Here is a 21,964-nt window from a genome sequence, read left to right on the forward strand (position 1 = left end):
CTACTGCTGCTTTTTAAAGCAAAAGAGACTACACCCAAGTGGGCTGATATCTTAAAGGCTATTGGCTGAAGGAGCGGAAGGAGCTCCTGCAGTACCAAAAAGTAAAAGTAAAAATAAAAGAAATAGAGGTTAAAATAAAGCCACATAAAGATGGAAAATACACAGAGAATCTTCATATTGTTATTTTGCTCTCTTTGAATTCTTTGAATGCTGAGGAAGGAGCAACAGTTGCTAAAAGATATTTGCTTATAAATGCTACTGAATTAATCCAAGATAGATATTTTGAAAATACCTTGACTTCAAAATTGAAGTCAAAAGATATGTTACTTTGGAGAAGAGATTTTGCTTTTGTTTCCACAGGAAATAAGAGGCTGTGGATTCATTCTGAGTTAAGAAAAACCATGTTTGATCGAGGAAGACCACCTGAGAAATATCCAGTAGGAACAAATGGCTCAGATGTCAGAATTCTACATCCAGAACAGGTTCAAGACTGCTACCTGAGATGATCAAGCCTCACAGGATACTCCAGTCAGGACTTGATCAGAATTCTAATTTTTTTAGGTCCCCATAAGATTATCAGTGCCCCCAACCAGCAGGAAGTAGCCTGGAATACTAGGCCCACATTCACCCACCCCCCAAAAAATGGACTTTGGATATTTTCCTTTGGAAAAAAAGAGGGGACGTGGTATGGGACAATTCAGTATTCTGTCAATTATGTTTTAAATAAATGCTGATTGGCCAGTAGCCAGGCAGGAAGTATAGGCAGAACAACCAGACAGGAAGTAGAGGTTGGAAAAGGAGAACAGGAGAATTCTGGGAAGGAGGAAGCCCACTCCTCTGCAGTTCTGTCCAGACACTGAAGAAACAGGATGTGACCTGCCCCACTGAAAAAGGTACCAAGCCCTGTGGCTAACATATGCTAGAATAATGGACTAATATAAGTTATGAGAGCTAATACAAAGCCTGAGCTAATGGGCCAATCAGTTTATAACTTATGGAGACCTCTGTGTGATTTTCTTTGGGGCTAAAGGGCTACAGGAACCAGGCAGGACAGAAACCCCAACAAGCAGACCCTCATGTTACAATGTATTTTATATTTACAGGAGCTCTTTTTTTATGCACACCAGAAGAAGGAATCCAATCCCATTACAGATGATTGTGGGTCATCATATGGCTTGCTGGGAATAAAATTCAGGTCTTCTGAAAAGCAGTCAAGTGCTCTTAACCACTGAGCCATCTCTTCAGCCCCTGAAAGAGACATTTAAATACATTTAATTAACTTTAATTATTTTAAATGGTGTACTTTTGTGTGTGGGCATGAATGCAGGTGAATCAAGAGGCTAGAAGAGACCATTGGATCCACTTGAATGGGAGGTATAGGTGCTGTGATTCGCCCAACATGAGTTCTGGGAACCAAAATTTCATCCTCTTAAATAGAACTACATGCTTATAGCCTCAGAGCCACCTCTACAGCTGTACAAAATTTTAATTCCTATTGAATTTTATATTATTTGGCATAGAATATGCACACAAACATGCTAAAACATATTTGCTAAGAGTAGTATATAAGCACAAATTTATTTCACTATGTAGTCTTGTCTTTGCAGTCTGGAATAATTGATAGAGTTAAAAGTAAATTGTAGTTTATCTCAGATAATTTGCTACAAAGTTATATTTAATATTAATTAAATTATTTTATATGCATTTATAGATTTGCTACAAACATTGTATTGTCTAATTATATTTAGTTGATGGTTACTAAAATTGGAACAAAATAAAAAAGAACAGAAGTAAATATGTTTTTTTATGGTGATTCAAAGTTTTTAAAAATAAATCTTTGGAGAAAAAAAAAACAAGAAGCATAACCAGTAAGGAAAACTGATAATAGTGACTAGGAATGGAGGGAAACAGCAGTCAGAAAATATAAGCTTACATGAAATTGAAAAGCCAGTTAATGTGAAATATATCCTTTTAGTGTCTTTTTTTTTAAAATTTTGAAAAAGTAAGCACAAGGCCTATGTGGGACAGAAAAACCTGTAGGATTCATTCATAATGTAACTGGCACCTCCCGTTCATGGTACTACTCTCCATTTCCCTGCTTCTGTGGCCCAGTGCAACCAGCGTCCTTTCTTCTTCTGTAAACTTGGCTTCTTTAGATTCCTTACAACCAGAAGAATCATGTGACATTTGTCCTAAGTGTTTGATTAATTTCACCTTGTGCAATGTCTTCTAAAATGATCCATGTTGCTGAAGTAGTAGAATCTCATTCTTTGTTAAAGTTGAGTGACATCTCATTGTTTGTAAGTGCCATATCTTCCTCACTCATTGCTCGTTGATGGATGTGTTTCCTATCAGGCATGGTAATTGGAACAGTTCTGCAAGGAGTAGAGAGTACAGACTTCTCCTGAAGCTGTTCCTGTAGTATTTCAGTTAGGAATTTTCATACTAAGTCCTTTAAGAGTTAATCCATTTCACATTCCCATCTTAAGTGTAAAGCATTCTGATTATTTTGATATTTTCATTAGATATTATTTTTCAAAATGTGTTTCTAAGAATCATTTGAGCAGATGTAAACTGATATCTCTTGGTTTACATCTCCTTGACAACTGGTGACGTTCTATGCCTTTCCATGTACCTGACAACCATCTAGATAACTTCCTTTGAAATTTTCTCTTTAAGTTCTTTGCTAGTTTTTTTTAACAAAGGTGTATGTTTTGTTGATTTGTTATTAAGTTGTCAATTTTTCTTACATATTTTCTGACTTGAGCTCTTATCATAAAATGATTTGTGTGCACTTATCTCTAATTCTGTAATCCTTCGATAACCTGTTCTTTCCTTTGCCCTGTCTAACCTTGCAAAATGATGTGGTAATGTTTTCTGTCTGTTTCTTTATCTGTGGTTTTGTGGTCAGGGCTGTGATCTGTCAAGGCCAATATCATGGCGTTTGCTCCCATGCCTCCTCCTTGGATTCTGACAAAGTGAAGTCTAACATGTATTTTTAATCTATTGGAATTAGGTTGGAATATAGCATTTAAAATGAATTTGAGTTTATCCTGTTTCATGTTGGCCATCCAGATCATCTCTCACCATTGTGAATAAAGCTCCTTTTCCCTATGGCTGTTTACCTCTTAGTGCCCTTTCTGTGTTGTTTTAAGCTGCGTGCTTATTCCTGGCTGCTCAATCCTGAAATAACCACACAGAAGCTGTATTAACTAAATAACTGCTTGGCCTCTTAGCTCTAGCTTCTTATTGGCTCACTATTATATCTTTGCTTAACCCATTTCTAATATTTTACATTTTGCCATGGCCTACTGGCAAGGTTCTGTCTGGCGCTTGTGTCTGTTTCCTCTGCTCATTTCATGGCTTCTCTTGACTCCACCTTCTTTCTCCCAGCATCCAGTTTGGTATTTCCTCCCTAGCTCTGCTCTGCCCTATCACAGGCCAATACAGATTCTTTATTAATCAATGGTAATCACAGCATACAGAGGGGAATTCCACATCATCTCTGAAGAACAAGTGATTGTGTATGTATGTTTTTACTTCCAAGCCCTTTCTCCTATTCCTTGTGTCCAATTACGCTAGTACCATATTTTGCAATTGCCTTGCTTTGGGACATATTATGCAATTGGAAACTCTAACACTACTTGCTTTTTCTTTCTCAAACACTATGACTTTTCTGAGATTTTTTTATTTCACATGAATTTCAAATAATTAAAAAGAACCCGAATGGAATTTTTATTGGAAACAGCATTTAGTTTTCAGACCACTTTGGGCAGTGTTGATAGTTTAACAATATAAGTCTTGAATCCAAACTAGACCTTTCCTCTTAAGTTATGTCTTTCATTAGCTCTATTGCTGTTTGTAGTTTCAGTGGGTGAGATTCAGTGCTTTGGCTAAACATTATACGTTTGCAATGATATTTTTGCTGAGTCTTCACAGAATATTATCATATAATCTGGATCAGACAACCAAGTCTTTAGTGCTTTGGTGGTTTTTACTTTCTTTCCTTTACTAGCTGCTCTGGATAGAACTCTACTTCCACGATGAACAAACTTAACTGATGAGGTGTCCTGGTTATCTTGCTGATAGAAGGGGAAATGCCTTCAACATTATAGTATAAATAGGACACTGACCATAGACTTTCATAAATGAGCTTCATAAGTTTGAGGCATAATGTAGTAAGCTTTCTCCCCAATAATGGCACAGAGACATTTATTATGAAAGCTTAGCCTTTAGCTGAGGTTTGTTTCCAATTAGCTTTTAGAACTTAAATTAGCCTGTTTCTATTAATCTATATTCTGCCATTTTTTTAAACCTTTCTTCCATTTTAGATGTCTGGTTTGCTCTGTGTCTCACTGGCATCTCTCACATGCCTAGATTCATCCCCCCGAGTTCATCTCTCTCCCAGAAGTCCTATCTAACCTGTCCTGCCTAGCAATTGACTATTTATCATTTTATTATGGCAGTCAAAAGGCACCTTTGCAAAGACACATCTTCACAGTGTACAAAAAGACTAACCCACAACAGGTATATTTTTATTTTAGTTTATAGGATATTATATTTTGTGGGACAGCTTTGTCTTTATTAAAGGGTATTGAATTGGATCATTTTGAAAAGTATGGATTCTACATTAGACGTTGGATAATAAACATAATTATCAGGCTTCCCTCATGGCTTTGTCTTAGACTTTCTAACCCTTAAGTGTGTTTTCACTTTTATTTTGTTCTAAGCATCTTAAATTGGCTCATACTTTTATTTCTCAGAAGTTGAAATCTTATTTCACATTCCCTATTTAAAACATAATTATAAATGCATTCCTTGCATTATTGTTCAATTTGTGTCCTTTCAGAGACAATGGATCTTTATGCATTAAGCAGTTAATGGACCTCCTGATCTGTGTCTAGAATTCACGATATATTGGTAGCACATTCCACCCTCTAAATGCCTTTCATGTCAGTATTGGAGATAGCATCAGGCATTTGAAAGCTGGGGCCTATTTATAAAGATATCATCAAAACCTGCCTGATGTAGCAGACTTATGAATCAATTATCTGAACTACACTGGGTGATGTATCTATTTTAGATTTTAGAGTCATATATTTGAAGCCAAACTACAAACAGATAACCATTCAACAGCCTATCATGATTTTTATCTTCATCCTTATATCTATCAAATGTGGAACCAGCAACAAATCTTACTGATTTTTACTTTTAAGAGTTTTAAAAAATCATATACATACAAATAATTTCCTCTGATCCCTCTTCTCCATCTGTATACAGACACATACCCACAGTGCGCACACACAGCCAGTGTGTGCATACACACACGTGCCTGCACACACAATCAACTTTTTAATTATTTGACAGAAACTACCTGCTCAGAAAAAAAGAAACAAATAAACATAAAATGTAAAACACAAAGGATATTTTCTCTGTACAAAAGAGGCAGTGGTTATATTAGGAAGGGTGATGTGTGATCATATGACAAAGATATGGGAAGGGTTGACAAGCTGCCCACAGCTTGGAAAATGAGGATTTTCACTTTCATAAAGGAACACAATAGAAAACGTTGGTCAGGAAGAGAAAAAGACAGACGCAATATTAGATACTGTATATAAGTGGTCTTTGGGGAGCATCCACATAGGCAAGTTATGGATGGTAGAGAGTAGACAGACTTACAACATCTATGACACAAGTCTGATTAAGATTGCAATTTAAAGAGACAGATAGCACAGAAGAAAGACTCAGGGATGAATTGACTTTAGCAAGTGCCCAGAATAAGTAGTTTTAGCCGATACTTCCTTTTTCCATCTGACAAACTATTCACCCACAGAAGAGTTGATACAAAATGTGATGAACCTGCAACATCCTTGTAGATCACATAACAAAATATCCACCTTAGGAGGATAAGGTAATATTACTTTTTTGCCCCCTAATTGGTACAGAACCTCACATGGATTGGTACTTTGGGCCCATGACCACTATAGTGAAAATCAGAGACAGGTATGGATGCTTCCCAGATTATCAAGATTTTTTTTTCTGAAAGCTCTTTGTGATCTCACCTTCTGAGGTGCTCTGAGGACCAGAGAAAGGATCAAACTGAAAGCATGGGAACTCAAGATCTTTCAAGCAGCTCTGTTCCTATCAACAGTGCGTAGTAGAGGACCCTGTCAATAATGATTTAAACATGTAATGTCTCCAAGAGATTGGTGTGTGGCGACACTTTGAAGCAAACTAGGAGATATTTTGTAAGATGATGGGACCTTCGATGGGGCCTGGATGGCAGATGTTGGCCAAGAGAGGCCATGGTAACCTGCTCTGTTCAGTTTTTATGTCCTATCTGTTTACGTGATGTGACCAGAAATTCCAAGTGAACTGGAACATTTTTTTTCCATTACTATGCCTTATATTCCAGGATGACCATTAAATCTCCTGAAATTTTGGGCCAAGATAAATTCTTCCCCAACCTTGTTTTGTCAAGCGTTTTGTCATAGAAATTAGAATAGCAATTCCCAGTCAATGACATTGCAAGACGACACCTCAAAGCTGACCAGGCTGATGACATAAATGTGGCCAAAAGATCAATGAGGTGTGTGGTTCCTAAGTTGCCAGTCTTCAGGCTGAGCTTCAGAATGCATTCCAAAGTCAGTGCCCACAGAGAGAGAATCCGCCACATGGGATTCTGCACAGATGATCATAATATACTCTTATGTGCACTATGACAGTTCATCATGGTTACCAACTTGATTGGATATGAAATCAATGAGAGATATTCCTCTGGGTCTTCATTGGTACTTCTAGAAAACATTAACTAAGAGAAAGTCCCTCCCTTACATTGAGTGACACATTCTGATAGTGGTTCAGATATAAGGAAGTTCAAAAAAACAAAACTTGATATCTTCTCTTCTGCCTTGGTTCTGGTGAGGATACCATTATGTTTCTGCCACAGATATCCTTTTCTGATATCAGGACCAGCTGCCTTGACTCTAGATCATGGTTCTTTTTTATTTATTAAAAATTTCCACCTCCTTCACGCCTCCCTTTTCCCTCCCCACCTCTCCCTCCCCACCTCCCCCTTTCTCTCTAGTACTAAGAGCAGTCAGGGTTCCCTGCCCCCTGGGAAGTCCAAGGTCCTCCCCCCTCCATCCAGGTCTATAAAGATGAACATCCAAACACACCAGGCTCCCACAAAGTCAGTCCATTCAGTAGAATAAAAATCCAGTGCCATTGTCCTTGGCTGTGGGACCCTGTCCTCCATGATCCTTGAGGCCAAAATACTGGATGCAAATAATGTTTACGCTAACCAGCTGAGCTTCCTGCTAGTTCAGTCCTTGGTTCTGCTACAGCCTGGTACATTAGCCTGAGGGATCTATTTTACTTTAAAATGGTAGTTTCTCAACCTGCCTCAAAGAAGCTCAGGCACCAAGGCCCATCTAACCTGTCTGACATTGCCTTGTACCCTCGACCACCTGCCTGGGGAAAAACTCCCACAGAGGCCAGTTTCCCCAGCCCCCTCTGGGTGGGAGGAGTTTTCCTTTACTGGGGCCAAAGGTATTTTAACCCTGGATTTAGTTGAATAAAGGGGCATTCTCTTCTTGAGGATGACTGGAACTCTGTATCTGTGAGTGTGCGTCTTTGTGCTTTAACCCCTAGGACAATATGGAACTCGTGGGATGTGGGTGGCGTGGAAGGACGACCCCTATACTTGGCTTCTCAGTCAGCCTTCATTGCCAGCCACATTCAGAGTGTCCATTTTGATCACATGCTTCAACACTCCCAGTCCAGCTGGCCTTGGTGAGCTCCCATTAGATCAGTCCCACTGTCTCAGTGGGTGGACTCACCCCTCGTGATCCTGACTTCCTTCATGTACTCCCTCCTTCTGTTCCTCATTTGGACCTTGGGAGCTAAGTCCAGTGCTCCAATGTGGGTCTCTGTCTCTATCTCCATCCATCGCCAGATGAAGGTTTTATGATGATATGCAAAATGTTCATTAGTGTGGCTATGGGACAAGGTCAGTTCAGGAACCCTCTCCTCTGCTGCCCAAGGAACAATCTGGGGACCTCTCCTTGGACCTGGGAAACCATCTAGAGAGAAGTCCCTAGCAAACTCTGAAATGGCTCCCTTAATTGATATTTACTTCCCAGATCCCATATCCACCCTTCCTCCATCCCACCCATCCCATTCCCCAAGCTTTCCCCAATCCTCCCCTTCTCCCCTCTCTATACCCATCTCCCCTTACATCCACCCCCACTCCCATGCACCCAAGTTTTGCCTGAAAATCTTGTCTACTTAAATATCCAGGAGGATAACTATATGATTTTCTTTAGGTTCACCTTCTTATTTAGCTTCTCTAGAATCACAAATTATAGGCTTGAAGTCCTTAAATTATGGCTAGAATTCACTTATGAGTGAGTATATACCATATTCCTCTTTTTGGGTCTGAGTTACCTCACTCAGTAAAGCGTTTTTTTATTTCCTTCCATTTGCATGCAAAATTCAAGACGTTGTTGTTTTTTACTGCTGAGTAAAACTCTAATGTGTATATGTTCCACACCTTCTTTAACCATTCTTCTATTGAGAGGCACCTAGGTTGCTTCCAGGTACTGGCTATTACAAATAGTGCTGCTATGAACATAGTTAAACAAATGCTTTTGTAGTATGATAGGGCATCTCTTGGGTATATTCCCAAGAGTGGAACTGCTGGGTCCTGAGGTAGGTTGACTCCCAGTTTTCTGAGAAACCGCCACAGTGATTTTCACAGTGGCTGCACAAGTTTGCATTCCCATTAATAATGGATGAGTTTTCCCTTCACTCCACATCCTCTCCAGCATAGGCTATCATTGGTGTTTTTGATTTTAGCTATTCTGACAGGTGTAAGATGGTATCTCAAAGTTGTTGCATTTCCCTGATTGCTAAGGAGGTTGAGCATGATCTTAAGTGTCTTTTGGCCATTCGAACTTCTTCTGTTGAAAATTTTCTGTTCAGTTCAGTACCCCAATTTTTAATTGGGTTCAAATGGATTAAAGACCTCAACATTAATCTGACCACATTGAACCTGAGAGAAGAGAAAGTGGGAAGTAGTCTACAAGACATGGGCACAGGAGAGCACTTCCTAGGTAGAATCCTAGTAGCACAGACAACAAGAGAAACAATGAATAAGTGGGACCTCCTGAGACTGAGAAGCTTCTGTAAAGCAAAGGACACTGTCATTAAGACCAAAAGGCAACCTACTGATTGGGAGAAGATATTTACCAACCCCTCATCAGACAAAGGTCTAATCTCCAAAATATATAAAGAACTCAAGAAACTAGACACTAAACTCTAAGATTATGGTTCTTCAGGAATCTTCTAGGCCTTTAGTACTAGCTTTTGCCTATTTAGACTGCTTCTGTGTCTCTGCAGTGTACACAGGCATTGTTGAATGACCCAGAACCTGTCATGGGAAGCCAAACTAGTGAAACCTCCTCTATAACACATATCCCCTCTGTCAGCTCTGTTCCCTGGACAACCTGACTAGCACAGTTATTTTTCTTGTTGCAACAACCTGACAAAAAGTGAATGAATTGCAAAGGACTTATTTGAGGTCATAGTCCATCTAGGCAAGATAGTCACAGTGTCAGAAGTAGCTTGTAGCAAAGAGTGAGATGTGAGCTTTTAGTTAGTCTCACTGAGCCCAGAAACTGGGAACTAGGAATTCTTTAATTCACCTTGCTCTCCTTCCTTTCTTCTTTTATTCAGCTGGGATATCTAGTCAAAGAGATACTGCCACCCACGTTCAGGCTGAGTCACAAAGCCTGTTAAATCCCTTGAGGCAGGACCAAGGCCCTTCTTCCTCTATCTAGACTGAGCAAAGTATCCCTCCACAGGGAATGAGCTCCAAAAAGGCAGTTCATGCATTAGGGATAAATACTGGTTCCACAGCCAGTGGTCCCACAAACTGCCCAAGGTACACAACTGTCACCCACATTTAGAGGGTCTAGTTTACTTCTATGGAGGTTCCCCAGCTGTCAGTCAGAAGTCAGTGAGTGCCCACTGCATCAGATCAGCTGTTTCAGTGGGTATCCCCATCACAGTCTTGACCTCTTTGCTCAAATTATTCCTCCTCCCTTTCTCTGACTGTACTCTAGAAACCCAGTCCAGTGCTTAGTTGTGGATCTCTGCATCTGCTTCCATCAGTTGCTGAATGAAGGTTCTGTAGTGACAATATGCTGTTTGTGGTTATTGTGAAAGGTGGTATTTCTCTAGATAAACGGTTCTTATTCCTCACTCCCTGCTTTTCTTTAATGGACTGTATTTTTCTGGTGTTGCTTATAAAATCTTACACTATGGGGCGATGTTTGTCAGTGAGATTTTGTCTGAATTCATAATGGAAAAAATAAGTTGTGCTGTTGACTCCACACTGAGGGAACCGCAGAACACCTGAGCTGAAGAAAAAAGTCCTAGTTTCTTCATTAATCTTGTGGGTGGGCATGGAGATATTTAGTTCTTGCTCTATTCCTCAAGAAGCTGCCCTCACCATATCCAAAGTAGTTCAAAACACAGTTTAAATATACAAAATATGGAGGGAAAAAATGAGCTTCTTCAGGAGCTCCCAGCTATCCTGTCTGGAAGTTCTGCGCATGGACCGAGTTCTCCCACAGGCACAGTGGTGCTTATGTCCCGTCTTAGATACCAGGGGAGCACTCAACTAGCTTTTAATAAAATGCCATAATGGGCAAAATTCAGTTATTAAATAATTTCCTTTTTATGGAAAAAGCTTTACAATTAACAAGCCGGGTACTGATTCAAATCAGTATCAATTTCTGTGTCGTTATTACAGCTTCCATAAAAATCTGCACTCTATTAACACAGATTAGGCTGCACTTTAAGGAGCAGCATCATTAGGTCTGACTTCACTGAAACAAGAAGCTGGAGTGCGATTCTGCACAGTCTCCGTGCTGCTAACGAACAGCAAAGCCCTCTGATAAAGACAAAAGCACACAGTTCTGTGCCTGAGTCTGAGCTTGAGATTTTCCTGACTTAGAAGAAAGTAGTTGGTACTTGATAGTCACTCATCTTTTTTATTATAGGCATTTGTTTTTCCTTTAGATTTCTCACATGATTAGCACCTAGGAGCATTGTCTACTTCCCAACAGGAGATGTAGCTGCATAGCTGCGTTTGCAAGTCACTTCTTTAAAGATAACCACATATTTGTATAGCTTCACAAGGCTGTTATGTATACCCTTACAGTACATGTGTTCTGTTTTAATGTGTGTTCTGCATATCTTCAAAGGTGTTATGCATATTTTCATATTGTTTTATTTATATTTTCATACAATTGTCATATATGTCTTCATATATGTTATGTACGTTTTATGAGTCATGTAAGTTTTACACAAGTGTTTTATTTGTTTTCACATGTGCTATGTATATTTTCACATGTTTGTCCTACATGTTTTCAATCTTTATATGTATTATGTGTTTTTTCATTTGACTGTATTGCATATCCTTATATGTGTTGTGGGTATTTTCACATGCATAATACACATTTTAATAGGTGTGTTGTGCATATTTTTATATTTATTATGTATATTTCACATGGCCATTGTACTTACCTTCATATCATGCATATCTTCATATGTATTATGCATATTGTCCCACATGTTATACATATTTTCATATGAGTGCTAGGCATATTTATATGTGCCATGAGTATTTTCATGCATATTTCAAATGTATAATGTATATTTTTATTTGCATGTCATGCACATATTTATATGTGTTATAGCATAAGAATTATGTATACTTCACATGATCATCATACATATCTTCACATGTATTATGTATTCTTTATATTTGCAATGCATATTTTTATATATATACTGTACATATTATTTTCACATACACATACAAACACATACATATATATGAATATGAAATGAAGATAATCCCAGAAGGAAGTATAAGATTATAATAATAAAACTTCAGAAATATTGTAGCTATTGTTGAATTTGCACAAGTATTAGCTACATATAATATTGTTTTAATTAGGAAAGAGAATTATCTCCTTGTGTGTGGTTAGTGTATATATATGTATATGTATATATATATATATATATATATATATATATATATATATATATATATATTATTTTGTAGCTTTTAAGTTAGTGACTTTCACTTTTGATTGGGGAAACAGCAGTTAGCAGCTAGTCAGCAGTCCTCTCTACCATAAAATATAAATAAAATACATAAAATATAGATGAAATATAGACGAGAAATCTGTTGACGGAAGTGAAGATCTGCTGAGGTAGAAATCACCAGGGAAAATTCTGGAGGGAGAAAAACTCTTAGATCAAAGATGGTTCCTGCCCCTCTTAGGAGCTGAGGGCATTCCTGAACCTGAGTGTATGAAGCTAGCTAGAAATCCACTGGGAAGCCCAGAAGAGAGCTAATGAGAAGACTGGAGATAACTCAAGAGTTTTAGCTTTAGAGACTAAAGTACACAGTTTCCTTCAATTTAGCATAATTTCTGTATTAAAATCCTCAACCGTACTCTCTGAGAAGTGAAATGAAGGATTTGGCTTCCTCAGATACAGAAAATAACACGAAAACATCATCTCAGCTCCTACAGTGTTCCAGAGATGAAAGTCTGCAATTTAGTGTGAATTTTAAAAGCAAGACAAAGGACCGATCGACAGGACATAATCCAAAATAAAAATAAAAGATATAAAACTCGATTTTTGCCACAAAGTTTCATTGACATTAGGTGATGACAATGGAATTTCAATGGCCGTGGAGAAGTCATGAAAGGGAGTCTCATGGGTGATTGGGATTTAAATGAAAATGCAGAACTTAGGAGAATTTTTACTATGGCGCAACAATTCCTGAACTAAACAACTTTAGAGAAGCTTTTAAAAATTGAGTTAACATTGCTGTTTAAAGTAAAGTAGCTGAAGACATGGGAAGTATAGGAGGGGGATCAGCATTCAACAGAACTGGGATGGGACATTTCTACAAAAGTTCATTTTTCAAGATTTGTGACAATTTGAAAAAACTTATAAGTACAGTAGAAAGCTAAGAAATATTGAAGTACTCAGAAAAACATCTGCTATATTATAAAAAAATAAATAAGTATATATGTAATAGTCTATTTTATCTTTTTTTACCCTAAAAATTTACTAGTGTACTCTAGACCTTTCCATTGAGGAAAATATAAACATACACTAAGATGAAATATTGAATCATGGCTATATAAAACTATACCAAGTGTGATAATTTTTCATCCATTCTCCATTGCTGTCTCAGTGTTAGAAGTATTTGCTTCAGATTTCATGTAATCATAATTTTCATTTCAAGAATTTCACCAGTAAATTGCATGTTGCACTAAAAGTGATTTATGGTGGTTTGCATTCTACACACACACATGTATATGTTTATATATGTGAATTTGAATGGATATGAACATTGTATGTGTATGGATAAGTATAGTTCTATATGTTTATGTGCACACAAATATGCACATGCTAACAATGCAGTCACAGTTTTTGTGTCCTAGTGGTCCAGTTTGGACAGTAACTTATAGTGGTTTATTATTTGTGTTTTAATAAATATAGCTTGCCCGAAGATCAGAGGGCAAAACAGTTACACTACTTAGTCGTACAGGCCAGGGAGTAGCGGCACACAACTTTAATCCCGGGATTCAGGAGACAGAAGCAGATTTACCTCTGAGAGTTCAAAGCTATCCTAGGCATACAAGATCGATTCAGGAAGAGATTCAGGTGGTAGGGGCTCAAACATTTAATCACAGTGTTTGGGAGTCACACATTTGTAATCCCAGCACTAGGGAGGTAGAGATAGGAGAGAGATGGGTGGGCAAAGAGAGGAATATAAAGGGAAAGAGACAAAAACTCAGTGGAGTGTGTTGTCTGAGGATTAGTGGAGACGGGATCTTGCCCATTCAGTCTGAAGATTTGGTAGAGGTAAAATGTCTCTCTAGTGATTTGGCTGTTTTGCTTTTCTGATCTTTAGCTTGAATCCCAATATTTGTATTTGGACTTTTATTGTTTATACAGCAGTAACTGTCAGCAACTGAAGCAAGGAAAGTTTCTTTGCCCGCATGGCTAGATTTTTCTAGAGAGTAAACAAACCCTATAAAGAGTTATTTATTTATTTATTTATTTATTTGCTGCTCATAATTTTCTTTGAAGTATATTGGTGTTGCCAGGAGCAGGCATGTCTCTTTCTCTTGAAAAGTTTAAGTTATTAAAACATTTTAAATGCCATATTCTGTAGGTCTTTGAAGAGTTTGAAGATTGCCTAGCTATCTGAAATATATCTTTGTATATTCAGAAAACATAGCTAATATGACTATAAGTTTGACTATTATAGATGACTAGTTGTATTTTTGTAAGTCTATATTTTTTAATTATACATTACATTTAATTGAACTGCTTAAATGCAATATCTTAAACAAGATTATATATATATATATATATATACAGTATAACAAAATTAACCTTAAATTTATGCCAATAAATTAAAATTAATACCAGTATAAAATATTTTGAGATTAACAGTTGTTTTTGGATTAAAGTAGATTCACTAATCTACCCTTTACCCCATCATTACTGTATCAGCTATGGCCTTGAGTTTGGAGTTTGGTATTAGGTTCTATGAACAACTGATTATTCTATGAAGTGATATACAATTTCTGATTCTGCATTCTCTCTTTTCTGAGTGTTATCATTGTATCCATGGAAGTCTTAAACATAGAAACTAAATGGCATGTATAACCATTTCAAATAGATCACAGCAGTAAAATATTGCTTAGCAAATAGCAGGCATTTTTTTGTTTTTCCATCACTTGCAAACCTGTCATCCAGCTCGATGGAACACAGGAAGAGGAGCTGCCCTATCACGGTGTCACAGACAGGAGCCTTGTGTATCTAATGTAATGCCACAGCTCAGGTGAAAGTCAATGTCAAATGTGATCAGATCTTATTAAAAACATTTTATGTTATTTGCTGAATAATAAAAGTGCTACAATTTCATATTTTCTTTGATCTCATTAAAATGTGAAAAATGATTAATTTTTTTAAAAAATGGTGGCTGTTGAATTTAAGAATGTGGATAACAAGGTATTTTTCAGTCTTAGGCTTAACAAGGCTGTAGTACATTTCAATATTTCTAATTAAACCAACAGAGCAGGAGATGATAACATCTGAGGTTTTTTTTTGTAATAAAACCTATTCATTCTGCTGACCTGAGTATCCCTTATCTGCAGCAGACAACAAACAAAGATAAGCTAAGTTAAAAAGGAAGAAAATGGGGGAAATGTCACTACCAAAGTGCTTGATCTGGATCTCCAATGTTAATTATCTGCTGGAAATATTTTCTTAGAAATTCTTATTTGATAAATATTTGGTTGACAAATATTATTCTTACAGAGTGTTCAAAATAATTTAATGCAAATATGGACTGTGGGTAAAATATGTCTTCTATCTGTCAAAAAATGAGTATTGCTAAAAATTTACTCTCCTTAATTGAACCCAAATTTTGTCGCCATAAAGGACAATTGTAACCTATTTCCACAAAGATGACATTTTTAATTTTATTCTTTGATTTTGTTTTCAGGTAAAGGAAACCATTTAAAAACATAGGAGAATTGGCAGTTCTCAGCTATCCTAGTTAACTTTAAAACTGTATGTAACACAGCTTAGAGTCACCAGAGAGAAGGGAGCCTCATTGAGGGATTATCTAGATCAGGCTGGCCTGTGAGTATGCTTGTAAGGAAATGTCTTGATTGTAATTGATGCAGGAAAATCCAGTCCACTGTGGGCAGTACCAGTGTCTTGGTATAAGGCCTGGGCTGTATAAGAAAACTATCTTATGAGCCTGGAGAGGTAGCTCAGGAGATAAGATCACTTACTACTCTTGCAGAAGGCCCAGGTTCTGTTCCCAGTCCCTGCTTGGTGGTCTGGAATCACTGCTAACTCCAACTCCAGGGTTTCTAGTGCCCTCTTTTCGCTTTGGTAGACATGTATTCACATGGTATACCCACATACAGGCAAATAAATGTCAAAAAAAATCAATAATAAAACTTAAAAAGCAGCAACAACCATAGCTTAACTTGAGCCTGTCAGTGAGTCAGCAAGCAGTTTTCTTCTACAGTTTTTGCTTTAATTTCCTGTTTGAGATTCTGCCCTGACTTACCTCAGTGATGGACTGTGACCTGCAAATTGACAAAACCTATTTATTCTCCAGTTGCCTTTGGTCAGTGTTTCATCACAGCAGCAGAAACTCAGCACACCTGCAATAGGAACAAGGGGTCCACCTTGTGGCCAGTCCTTAGAAATCCAATGTGAAAATGATACACCCATAGAAACAAAACTGGATATAACTCAAATGAAATTACAGAAGAGATTTTGGAGACACAGAAACAAATGTTTCACAGATACCAAAATCTTAGCTGCAAGCAGAGGACCACATCTGTAATCACCCACGTCTGCAGTTTGTGAAACAGAAACAGAATCAACAGATGTGTCCACACGAAACAAACTCATTGAGAGCCAAGCGTCATAATCAGCTCAGATGTAAATTAAGCATGAACAGCGTAATGCTGCTTAACTTGTAGTTGTGACAATTAGAGTCTCAAATTAGATCTAGGCTGGGCCAGTGTTGAGCGCTCTTCTTTCTGTGTAATTACGATGTTGATTTTCTCGTTTCTGTGTTCTATTTTGGCTAAAGGGAATTTTCTGCACAAAACGTGTGTTCTTTTTATTACTTGTATTTCTGTTTTCCACAGCATTTAATTTGTCACAATATTTTCTTATCGTTTGACCTTTTTGGTGGATTGTTTCAAGCAGAGCCAGTGTTTGATATAGGGAAAATTTGCAAATAATAATGGATATGGGAGGTGGGCCACTGGGATTGGGGTCAGGAAGCATATCCAATTTTTTAACAACTGAGGTGGAAAGAAGTTGACACCTGATGAGAATCTACTTTCTATGACTCTTTAGGGAGTGGGGGTGTTTGTATATGTGTTATCAGTAATTATGAATTTTAAATTATAGCTTTCAACTTAAAAGTCCCTTTATCTTCTTCGTTGGTAAGCTTGGCCTTAAATAGCTAAGCGTTCTCTCCACCAGAACCTGGATAGCCTAGAGAACCAAAGTAGAGCCAACTACAAAAAGAGAAAAGTAAAAATAAAATGAAGTGATTCCTAATGATGTTCTTCTATACTCACAGGTTGGTGTCTAGCCCAGTAAGCATCACAGAGGTCTCACCCAGCAACTAATGCGAGCAACTCCGAAGACCCACAGTCAAACATTAGGTGGAGCTCGAGGAACCTTGCTGAAGGTGGGATGAAGAATTGTAGGAGCTGGAAGGATGGAGAATCCCATGAGAACAATGTCCACAAAATCAACAGAGCAATGCTTATAAGGGCTCACAGAGGCCAGAGTGTCAACCATGGAGCCTACATGGGTTTGTTCTAGGTTCTCTGCATATGTATTAGGGTTGTGTATGTTGTGTTCTTGTGGGACTCCTAACAGCCATAGTGAGGGTGTCTCTGACTCTTTTGCCTGCTCTTATGACCCTTTGCCTAGTCTAGCCTTGCCATGAGGGTTTGTTCCTAGCCTTGTTGCATCTTGTTATGCCATGTTGTGTTGCTATCCTTAAAAGGCTGCTCTTTTCTGCAGGGAAACAGATGAGGAGTGAATCTGGAGTAGGGGAGGTAGTGAGGAAAACTGGGAGGAATGGAGAGATGGGAAACTGCAGTTGGTGTGTATATTAAAGAAGGAAAAATGTTCTCTGTTTTATACAAGGATAAGTAACCTTGTAGTTGTTTATAAATGATTTGATTTGCTCAGACACATTAAGAATATATTGAAGCTTAAATTCTAACTCAGGCTTATATTTTATCTTCAGGAAGAGTTGCTGGTAAAAAAGATAGGAGTATTTGACATGCTATATTAGCATATAAGTGCTCCCTCTGAGAGCTGGCATAAAGCAGTACTGCATTTGATGGTATACCTTTTAATAAGAGTATAAGTGATATTAATTTTTATTGTTCAAAACTAAGAGAGACACTGATTTCAATATACTTATTTTGGAGTCCTAAGGCAGCCCATCATTTCGATTACCAATGTACAAGTTTAAGTAAAGACTAAAACTATATGGATACTTCATTTTTAAGAATTAACAAGACAATATCCTTTCAAAAAAATTAATATGGCATCCCTATTATAGTATTACAAAGCCCAACGTTTTAAAATGCTATATGCATTTTATTTTTTATTTATTATTTTTTGTGAATTTTGATTTATTTATTTATTTATTAAAAATTTCCACCTCCTCCCATCTTCCCATTTCCCTCCCCCTCCCCCTCACTCTCCAGTGCTAAGAGAAGTCAGGGTGCCCTGTCCTGTGGAACATCCAAGGCCCTCCCTCCATCCAGGTCTAAAAGGTGTGCATCCAAACAGACTAGGCTCCCAAGAAGCCAGTACATGCAGTAGAATCAAAATCAGGTGTCATTGTCACTGGTTTCTCAGTCCACCCTCATTGTCAGCCACATTCAGAGAGTCCGGTTTGATCACATGCTCATTCAGTCCCATTCCAGCTGGCCTTGGTGAGCTCCCATTAGATTAGTCCCACCGTCTCAGTAGATGGGCACACACCTCGTGGTTCTGACTTCCTTGCTCATGTTCTCCCTCCTTCTGCTCTTCATCTGTGCCTTGGGAGCTCAGCCCTGTGCTCCATTGTGGGTCTCTGTCTCTATCTCCATCCATCGCCTGATGAAGGTTCCTTATCAATGACTTCTTAATAAAGAAAGTGTGGAATATATACACATTACAGTACTATTCAGCGGTAAAAAAAAGTAATGACATTTTGAATTTTGCATGCAAATGGATGGAAATAGAAAACACTATACTGAGTGAGATAACTCAGACCCAAAAAGATAAATATGGTATGTACTCACTCATTAGTGGACTCTAACCATAAACAAAGAACATTAAGCCTAGAGAAGCCAAATAACAAGGTGAACCCAAAGAAAAACATATATAGATCCTCTTGGAAATTGGAAGCAAACAAGATTGCTGGGCAAAAATTGGGAGCATGAGCGTGGGGGTAGGGGTGGGGGTGGGCTTGGGGGAAGGGAAGAGGGGGAGAGAGAAGGGAGAAGGGAAAGACTGGAGAGAGCTTGGGGGAGTGGGAGGGTGGAGATGGAGGAAGGGCAGTTATAGGAGCAGGGAAGAAGTTATCTACATTAAGGGAGTCATTTTAGGGTTGGCAAGAGGTGTGGTTCTAGAGGGGATCCCAGGTGTCCACGGGGATGTCCCCAGCTAGGTCCTTGGACAGCAGAGTAGAGGGTGCCTGAATTGGCCATGCCCCACTACCACACTGATGAATATCTCGAATATCACCATAGAATCTTCATCCGGCGACAGATGGAGATAGAGACAAAGTCCCTCATTAGAGCATCAGACTGAACTCCCAAGGTCCAATTGAAGAGCAGAAGGAGGGAGATGAGCAAGGAAGTCTGGACCGACCGGGAGGGGTTGGTCCACCCACTGAGACAGTGTGCCTGTTTTAATGAGAGCTCACCAAGTCCAGCTGGACCGGAACTGAATGAGCATGTGATCAAACCGGACTCGATATATACATTTTAAAGCATTTATTTTGCTACCTCTCTCTCTCTCTCTATCCCTCCCCCTCCTCTCTCTCTCTCTCTCTCTCTCTCTCTCTCTCTCTCTCTCTCTCTCCGTGTGTGTGTGTGTGTGTGTGTGTGTGTGTGTGTCTGTGCACATAAGTGCCAGTACCTTCAAAGGCAAGAACAGTGTCAGGGTCTGTGAAGTTGTGTTGGAAGCAGCTGAGAGATGCATGGCTTTGGTACTGGGCCTGAACCTAAGTCCTCTGAAAAACTGTCAAACACTTTACACTTCAGAGCTATCTCTCCCGGCCTACTACATAGCATTTTTAACTCTTGTAGTTTAAAAGAATAGTTTTATTAGACATAAAGGAATTAAAAAGAATATTCTTACTCTCACAATGTCTTTCTCAACATCTGCAGGGCTGCTGGGCCTTTGTGAGGAACTTTGGAAAATAGAGATTTCCCCCAAAGCAGGGCACAGTTATGTACCTACCAAACTCATGTGAACAAAAAGTAAATACAGGAAAATATAAGTCTCACTTTTCACAATACTTCTATAACACTTTGAGCACACCAAGTTATAGTCATTTAATGAGATATGTAGGAAAAGCATCAATTCTACCTCTCCACTTATTCCTGTGTAATAGATGAGATGCTTAAATATATCGGTGTCATGTTCTTTCTTTTTTTTTAAACACTTTGAGTTTTACTGTTGTGTGTTCTTGCCAATATTACAACATGCTAACCACAAAGCTACAATTGAATACTTCTAGATGCCCTTGTCCATCAAGTCTGCTATAATATCTTGCTCAGCATGTGTCTCCATTTTTATGGTTTAACTTATGTATTTTAGAGAGAAAAGGAGTACCAAGACTGCTCTTAGGCTCATCTTGTAGCAATATTTCTCTATATAATTTGGATTCTTTCAGTTGAAAACACAAAAGATTTTGAGGCGTCCTAAGTGCAGAATGTCTTTAGTTTGATGAGCAGAAGTACTGGAGCCAGTGAAATTTCTGGAAAAATGATCTCAATGCTGTAACAACAATGGAGTCTGTCTGATCTCCAGATTCTAGGGAACCGTGTAGAAGTTCACAGTTTGACAGAAAAATGATGTTACCTAGGTTCTTGATTTTTTTTGAAGTAGGCTAATAGCTCATCCTGGAATGGGATATTAGGATTATTTAAGAAGATTCATAACAATAGCTTCATAGTCCTGATATTTTAATGTTCTTATTGTCATTTAATAAATTTATTAAATACCATTTGGCCTGGAAAATGAAGAGCAATTTCAGCTAGTTGTACATAGGACTAAGCAGATATTAGAATTTACACAACAGTTAAAAAGAAAACCTTGAGTAACTTCTTATATCTATTACAAAGATTGCATTTCAGAATAGAATATCTGATAAATAAAAGATGATAGTGAGGTGGTAGGACAGCAGATACATAATCCTGTGTGCTGTATCTGAGAAATAAAGAATGAAAAATTGTGAAGAACTGAAAGGACTGAAAAGTAAGAAGGATTGAAAAGTAAATCTGAATCCACTCAAAAGCAAAAGTACTTTTGCCTCCATGGTCTACTTTAGCTTCATGACCCAGAAAAGTAAGTAGTAGTAGGCACTTATTATCATTCTCTGAAGGTTACAACGACAGACATTTCTCCAAAAAAAAAAAGTGTCCAAGGGATGGGAAAACAGTTTAGCTGTTACAACGCTTTTATCAATATCTGTAACATGAGGGGGCCTGTTTGTTATTTGGGTTTTCTGTTCTGCCCCGTCCCCCAGCTATTTAGTCCCAGAGAAAAATCACACTGAAATCTCTGTAAGTTATAATGCTGATTGGCCCATTAGTTCAGGTTTCTTATTAGGTAACTCTCACATCTTGATTAACCCATTTTTCTGATCTATTTTAGCCATGTGGTTCAGTACCTTTTCCAGCTGGCAAATTACATCCTGATGCTTTGGTGATCTGGGCAGGAGTGGGAGGAATCAGCTTCCTCCTCCCCAGAATTCTCCTGCCCTCCTCGCATCATTTCCACTTCCTGTCTGGTTTTCCCACCTACACCTCCTGCCTGGCCAATCAGCGTTTATTTAAAACATGACTGACAGAATACAGACAATTCTCCCGCACCAAATATCATTATGCTTTGACTTCAACTGCAGCCCCTAGACAGATGACATGCAAACACAACCTTCGCATACCTCAGACTCATATGACACCTCGCAGTTGATGTCTGAAGACAGCTCAAGCTCATTATATCAAGCTGGACTCATCATTTCTCCTCCTCCTCAAGCCTTGTTCAGTTAGAACAGGCTGTTTTGAGGAGTCCT

At 38.3% G+C, this 21,964-nt stretch overlaps 1 long non-coding RNA gene across 2 annotated transcripts; it reads right to left on the reverse strand.

The window, feature by feature from the left end:
- Positions 1 to 1,073: 1,073 nt before the first annotated feature.
- Positions 1,074 to 21,652, reverse strand: LOC146895341 (uncharacterized). Of its 2 annotated transcripts, XR_015000782.2 has the most exons (4): positions 21,563 to 21,652; positions 17,229 to 17,363; positions 16,196 to 16,292; positions 1,074 to 1,248 (listed from the first exon to the last, which is right to left on the reverse strand). It is a non-coding gene; the product is annotated as an uncharacterized LOC146895341 (long non-coding RNA). The 2 variants fall into 2 exon arrangements; XR_015000783.2 differs by lacking the exon at positions 16,196 to 16,292.
- Positions 21,653 to 21,964: the final 312 nt, after the last annotated feature.

The sequence above is a fragment of the Myodes glareolus genome, chromosome 3 (genome assembly GCF_982192425.1).
Source record: "Myodes glareolus chromosome 3, mMyoGla1.1, whole genome shotgun sequence".
In the NCBI taxonomy this organism is placed as follows: domain Eukaryota; kingdom Metazoa; phylum Chordata; class Mammalia; order Rodentia; family Cricetidae; genus Myodes; species Myodes glareolus.